We start from the raw sequence: 7715 nt of genomic DNA, 5'->3' as shown, positions 1-7715 counted from the left end.
GCTTTATTCAGACTTTCATGTAATTTCCAAAATATTTCTAATATCTCTACAGAATCTCTTGTTACCTTCCTTGTTATAGATTCATAGGTAGGTACTAGGCTATCGGCCCAAGGGCCTAAGTAAGCCTAGCCAACAAAGTTCCCCGGCTTACGCCACCCCAAGAAAGTAAATTTCCTGTGCCCCTGTCGAGCAGAGCCACAGAAGTGATCCCCAGGGTGTATTTCCTATTTCCCATCCACTTATCAAGATTTTTCTTGAAGAGTGCTAATGAAGAACTTTGCTTGACATAGATGGATAGCTTGTTCCAGAGTATGGGAAGTCTCTGGGACAGAAATCTATCCCTCCAGCAAGTCCTGCTTATTGTGGTGACAAGGTTTAGGTCCCTAGAGCATGTAGCTCAGATGGATTGGGATTCTTTAGGTGTAGCATGTCCAACAGCTCTCGGTTTGACATAGCTTTATATGTTAGGCAGAGATCACCTCAGAGTAGGCGATATGCTACAGAGTAAAGCTGGAGTTTTTTGAGACGATCAGTGTAGGGCATCTGTTTGAGGCCAGTAATTCTCTTTGTGAGGTACTTCTGTGGCCTTTCCAGCAGCAGCAGATGTCTTGTGAGGTACATTCCAAAAGGGGCATTGTACTCTATAATGGGTCTAATGAGTGTCGAGTAGAGGGGAACAATGACCTCTTTTTTCCTGGATGAGAACCCTTTTGAGATGAGGTGTGCTATGTAGAAGGATTTCCTGACTATTGTGGCAATGTGATTATCAAAGGACAGACTACTGTCCACCTGGGTCCCAAGGGTTTTTATCACACATTCAGTGTTAAGAAGACTGCCGCCTATGTGGTAGTTCATGGGTACAGAGTTTTTACCAAAGGGGATAACAATGCACTTTTTGGCATTGAGCTTGAGGCCATGGCTCTGACACCAGGCATCTGTCTCAGTGAGGCTCTTCTGTAGGATGTCCACATCATTTGGAGACTTGACTATAGCTCCTAGTTTGCAGTCATCTGTGAACTTCATTAGCCAGAGGCTTTCTGTGTTAGCCTGTACTTCAGAGAAGAAGATACCAAACAGGAGAGGTCCCAGGACTGAACCCTGTGGTACTCCACTTGTCACTGGTTTGAAGTCAGATTTGGAGTCTGCAACGTTTACAGTGTGGGTTCTGCAGTGAGCCAGTTATCAACCCATCTTGTGACATAGGGATTTATACCTAGTTTAATGAGTTTAGCTATAATTCCAGAATGGGGGATGGTGTCGAAAGCCTTGGTGAGGTCAAGATAGGCTGTGTGAACCACCTTACCGTCGTCTATGGCTTTGGTGACTGCCTCAAAGAAGTCAACCAGGTTCAGGAGGCAAGATCTGACTTTCACAAACCCGAACTGGGTGGAGTCCAGAGTTTGGAGGTTACCAATGTCTTTGTTTATGAATTCCATGATGATACGTTCCATGGCCTTGCAGACAAGGCTCGTCAGGCTAATAGGGCGATAGTTCCCAGGATCAGTGGTGGCTCCCCCTTTGTGGAGTGGGATAACTGTTGCTGTGCACCATTCAGTGGGCACAAAGCCTGACGTGTGGCTATGATTGAACATGGTGCTTAGGTGGGGAGCCAGTTCGTTCTAAAGTTCGTGTAAAACGCAGCCTGGGATGTTGTCCAGTCCCATGGATGCTGTGTTTCTGGCTTTAGAGAGTGCTGCTTTTACCTGTGAAGTTGTGATTACAGGGACTCTGCATTCTTCCTGTACAGATATGGGCCCTTTAGGGGGGTGAGAGGGGAGTAAAGTTAGCACTGAACCTATCTGCCAGGATGTTGGCAATATCAGTTGGTTCTGTAATTTTTGTGCCATTGTGCTATAACTCAGAGCAGATCTTGGTGTTGTCATTGAGATTCTTGCCATAGCTATAGAATGCTTTGTGGTTGTCCTTAGAATCAGTGGCAATCTTGTTTTCATAGCTAGCTTTGGAAGATCTTATAAGGGATCTCAGCTTCTTGCTGAGGCTGACCAGAGAGCGCCTCCACTCATGGGACTTTACTCTCTTTTGCAACAATTTCTTCCTTCTGTTGTAGAGTTTGTTTATGGCAGGGGCCACCAGATTGGCTTCCTTTTTTTGGAGGATAGCATCTTGGTTCTGTTTGGGATAGCATGATCCATGCACTCGTGTAAGTGCTTATAAAGTGCATTTTTGTAGGATTCAGCAGTCGTGACTGTATTGTCCATCTGCATGGGTGTCATGAAGTTCACCACTTCTGTCTTAAGAAGCATGAAGTTGGCTTTGGGGAAAGTTTTTACCATGGTTTCCTTAATGGGGGGTGGGGGCAGGATGTGGATATCTAGGGTGATTAGCTTATGGTTGGATCTGACCAATGAGGAGTTGACTTCAGGTGTGTCACTCATGTTGGTAACGACTAGGTCTAGGATATTGTTGCCCCTTGTGGGGGTGTGGCTAAGTTGATCCAGTACATTGGAATTTATGAATTCCAGAAAGCGCTGAGTGAAGGAGTTGGTACATGAATAGTTTTCCCAGTTAATGGTAGGATAGTTGAAATCGCCCAGTATTAGGGTGTTTGCTTGAACCCTAATATTTTCCAGTATATCAAGAAAAGAGGAGTGGGAATCCTGGGGCATGGTGGGGGATCTGTAGCAAGCTACAATTTGGATTTCAGTTTTGCCCAGAGTTAGTAGCACTTGGATAACCTCGGCTGCATTATGCTGAGCAACTAGCCGGGAGGTGTGGATATCCTTAATGAATATGGACACACCTCCGCCTTTGGTGTTCTGGTCCAGGTTAGATGGCTGAAAAGTGTGGTATGAGTTATAGCCTGGTAATGCAGGGGTGCTCTCTGGAGCCTTGAACCAGGTCTCAGTCACTGCACAGACATCAATGTTCTCCATTTTAAGGAGTGCCTTGAGTGAGTGCATTTTGAGATTTAGACTTCTAGCATTGAGTAGCACTACCCTCAGTTTTTGCTTGCCTGTTCCTGTTATGGTGGTGAATTTGTCATTTGAACCTTGCCTAAAAAAGGCACTATAGGGGCTGCAAGAGCCTTTGCCAGTATCCGGAATCCCAGGGGTGACAGGTGCAGGCCATCTCTGGCAAAGCATAGTGGTCTGTTGACCATGTCATCCTAGGCAGACAGATACTGGATCCCCTTAGAATGACACCAGAAGCTTAGCCAATTGTTGAAGTCAATCATTTTGTCCTTGTACTGCAGTATCATTCTGAGCGATGGCAGGATGCTACTCAAGGCTAGGGTCATACCTGCCTGGGCTACAAGATCAGAGAGTTCTTCCATGTCTCTTTTCATGTAGTCCAGGGAGGTATGTCTCAGGTCATTCACACCAACATGGACAATCACAGAGTCATATTTGTACTTGTTGTGGAGTGACCTGAGTGCGTGGGTTATGTGGCGGATCCTGGCACCCGACAGGCAGCTGACAGTGATCTTCTCCTTGTTTAGCCTGGTGAGTGGGACATCAGTGTGCCTGAGTATAGAGTCACCTACGACTAGTGTGTTGGGTACATTGTTTTGCCTTACGGGCTGTGGTTGAGTGGCACACTGAGTCTGTGGGCTATGTGTCATTTGGGTTGTGGTGGTAGTGGGAGGTTGCTTGCATTTCTGCTTTGGAGGTCTCTGTTGCTTGAGCAGATTATTATTGAGAGCTTCCACGAATGTTTTTGTGTTTCTATGTGTGGATTTTGGTGGTGTAGGTTTAGTGGGTCAATGTGATGTGTGTGGTGTGGTGCAAGTGTTTACCTTCTCCTCTTGACTGTCAAGTTCAGTCTTGGTTGGAGAGAGTTTTACCTCCAGTTTGGCTAGATAATTGCATCTCTCACAGGTTGTAGTGTTGGGTGGTAGGAGGAGAAGTTTGTCTGTGTACATGAGGCAATTGCTACATTGCCCCAAGATGCACAGATTCATCAGATAGACAGGAGAGAACACTGGGAGCCGACCCTTGGACATGCCTGAATAAAAAAATATTTTCCTCTAGACAAGAGAGGAAAGTGAGTACAAGAGCTGTTTTTCTCTAAGCAAGTGAGGAAAGTAAGTACCAAAAGTGTTTTCCTCTAGGTAATGAGGAAGGGTGAGTGCTGTAGTAATTTGTAGTTTATTTAGTGCTTACAACAAGTTCTGAACAAGTGCTGAGCACGGATAAGCAAATTCAAGTGCTAAAACTAAGAATCTGTATCTGGAAATTGTTGTGGATAGGCTACCTAGTGCTTACTACTCCCACTGATAAGCTAGAAGGCTTCCCTCCAACACAGAATGGCTTGGGGACACAGAAGCTTACAAACAGTCCTTGATATAGCAAATCTGTATCTGAACTAAACTAATTACAGGGGAGGTAGGAAGCAAGCGCAATTGCAGGCTTTTAATCCAGAAAGTTGAAATAAATGGAAAAACTGCCCAAATGGCCAATAAACTACAATTTCTAAGCCAGAAGCCACTCTTGTGATAGATAGGCTACCTAGTGCTTACCACTCCCACTGATAAGCTAAAAGGTTTCCCTCCAACACAGAAAGGCTTGGGGCACAGAAGCTTACAAACAGTCCTGGATACAGCAAATCTGTATCTGGATTAGACTACTTACAGGAAAGGTAGAAAACAAGCTTGGAATGTATAATATATATATATATATATATATATATATATATATATATATATATATATATATATATATATATATATATTTTTAGTTAAGTGGTTTGGCTTTCTCAAAAAGTTCTCTCTGTATTAGAAAGAATGAGCTAATGACAGTAGCAAAAACACTTTAAATGCAGTACAAGCTAGCACACTTGAGTGTGTAGCAAAATTAAGGGTCCCTAAGCTTGGCTACAGCCCTTTCTACTTTCTGTTGCCTGATTCATTGTGCTAAAAGTTTTTGTGGTCTACTGTTATTATCAAAAAAGAGTTGCTTAACAGCAATCTTTCTAAACATGTGCATATTATCGAGGTAATCCCTTATTTTCTGCTTAGCATTCTGCAGTTGATCCTCTTCTTGTTCTGTGAGATTCCCCCTATTCTGCAATATTTTAACATTTGTTAGTCCCTCTTAGCAATTATTGTTACTTCTTAACCATAGCTCCCTTTCTTTATTTCCACCCTATATTTAAACACCTTAATTTTATCCCACTCCCTAGCTATATTTTCAGAAGAAATTCACATCTTCCATGCTAAATATTTTCATAAATTTATTCAAAAATCTACCCTTCTTTGTTATACTTTCCGTTTTGGACCCTCCCAAGCACATCCTCACTATTGCAAATCACATTCTAGTTCCCACCTATAAGTAATATTCCTTGCTGAAAACTGATTATTTCTCCCAGAATTTTCTTAAGCTCCATTACAGCAGCCTTAGATGGAATAAAAATACATGCCAATGTAATCCTCCTTCCTTGGCAGTAGTCCCTTAGCACTACAAATCTGGCATTATTATCTTTTTTATCCTCTTCAATCACTACTGGAGCTCCTCTTGCAATTAATATAAGTACTCCTCTTTTCCTTTACCCCAGGTATTCCACTTAATAACCATCCTGAAAACCTTTCTTTATAAAATTCACATGTTCAGATCGTTATTTGTACTCTACATTTTTAATATAGTTCACTACTCTTTTTATTTTGCATTTATCTGTGAGACCGTTGAGATTTAAAGACATTGCAGAAAGGATCATTGTATAAAAAGTTATTATTCCACCTTTTATGCATAACACCTTTTTTGTTCAGTGTCTAGTTCCAACTTTTGTGTTACATGCATACACTGTCTGACAGGTTGAATTTTTAAACAATTGTTTCTTGTCATATCCATTTGAGCCTATGTCACATCTTCCAAAGAAAGCCCTCAAAAAACCCACACCTCAATACTCCCAAAACCTATTAACTTAATACTAACACACAAAACTATGTACATGTTCAAATACTTAAGGTTTGCCCTCCTAATAGGAACAAAAGTCACAAAGTGATGGAAACACTCACAGAGTTGAATTAACCTAAAAAATAAAAAATAAAAAATATTATACATGCTAAGATGCATGGTACAGCCTGTGCTTCTACTAAGTGCTAACTGATTTTGTCTTTTCTTTACAGGTCTCCCAGCTGGGAAAACCCCTGAATGCATTCAGAGAACATTATGTCCTAGCTAATTTCTCTTTTCAGTTTTTTTCTTCAGCCAATCACTCTCCACCAGCCTGTACCTAGTTTCTCTTTATTGGATTGTTTCCATGGAAACATGAAGACCAGATGCAGAATTGCTAGTGAGCATACATGTATTTGCTAGAAAAAAGCCTCATAGTATTCAATATTCATTTTCATGTACTTGCTTACTCTTAAAACATGTTACTAAACCAATCTGAGGTCCTTAATCCAGTAATTTCTCCACACAAGAATGAGAAAAAGCACAATAATTTTTATTCTGTTATGCTCTTTTAACCAGACTTTTTTCATTGCATTGCTTACATCTCTTAAAACTAAACAAGAAGAAAGAGAGACTGGAGAAAGAAAAGAAAAAAAAACAGCAGCATCTGTTTACATTCCCCATTATACTTAAAATAACTGTTAAATTTTACCTTATAACATGCAAAGAAAACCATATACCACAAAAATAGTGGTAGTAAGAAAAACATTACTTACAGTTAACTTTCTCCCTCATCTCCCCCAGTGCATTTTTGAACATTAATGAAATGAAGTAGGGCATAAGCTTTAGAGTTCCCCACAAGTCTAACAAATTCTGAAAAAGTCCAATATTTACAGATTTTCCTGTTCTGTCATATTTCACACATATAATTATTGCATGGTAATCCCACATTAAGTTACTGGTTTTATTATTGTTCATCTCTGTCTCCCAAATCCTGTCTGTGCTTCATCTCTAATGTTCTCTCAGTTCTTCCAGTCAACTGTCATGTTCCCTTCCTTCACTTCAACATTTTCCTGTGAAACACTGGAAAAAGTTTCACAGGTACAGTCTCTCCGTGGTCTTTATTACCAGAAGACCAAGAAGCAGAATCTCTTTCTGTTTCACAGCTCACTTTTTATTGGACAAACTTTTGTATTTCCTTCTTAGCATGTACTTCATTACAAAATGATTTTGTCCCTTCAGAGAAGAATACTTTAAAGGCAACTGGGTACAGCAGTTTGAATCTCACACCTGTGTCTCGACATTCTCTGACTAGTGGAAGAAATTTGCCTCTCTTCTGTCTGGTATACAATGAGCAATCATTCTCCGCAAACACTCTGTTGTCTCCCACTTTTAGTACTTTGTCCTTCTGCTGCAAATGTGTCAAAATCAACTTCTTCTGCTGGTAGGATTGCATCTTTACTATTAAAGGTCGGGGCTGCTTTCTCATAACCCTGTTTGGAGCATACACATGATGTGCCATTTCAGCTAACAATTTCTGCTGTGGAATACCAGTCCAGTTACTTATTTGTGCTTTCATAAAAGTAATGCAGTCTGTTCCTTCCAGCTTCTCTGGTATAGCTGAAAATCTCAGGTTTTCCCTAAGTGCTCTGTCCTCTAATTCTATTATTTTTTGAAACATCTCTTCCTGAGCAGTCTCATATTCAGCCAGCCTTTTCTTCATTTTGACCTCCGATTTTTGCAGCTTTATCACCTCATCTGAATATTTGTTTAAAAATTCTTCCATTTTTTCCAGCCTTTTGTTGTTTGTATTGATATACCCCATCAGTGTTTTACTTATTTTAACCAGATCTGTGTGCAATT

Source organism: Protopterus annectens, chromosome 2.part1 (genome assembly GCF_019279795.1).
Source record: "Protopterus annectens isolate FY-2018-M chromosome 2.part1, PAN1.0, whole genome shotgun sequence".
Classification (NCBI taxonomy): domain Eukaryota; kingdom Metazoa; phylum Chordata; order Ceratodontiformes; family Protopteridae; genus Protopterus; species Protopterus annectens.
Note: the sequence above shows the minus strand (reverse complement) of the source record.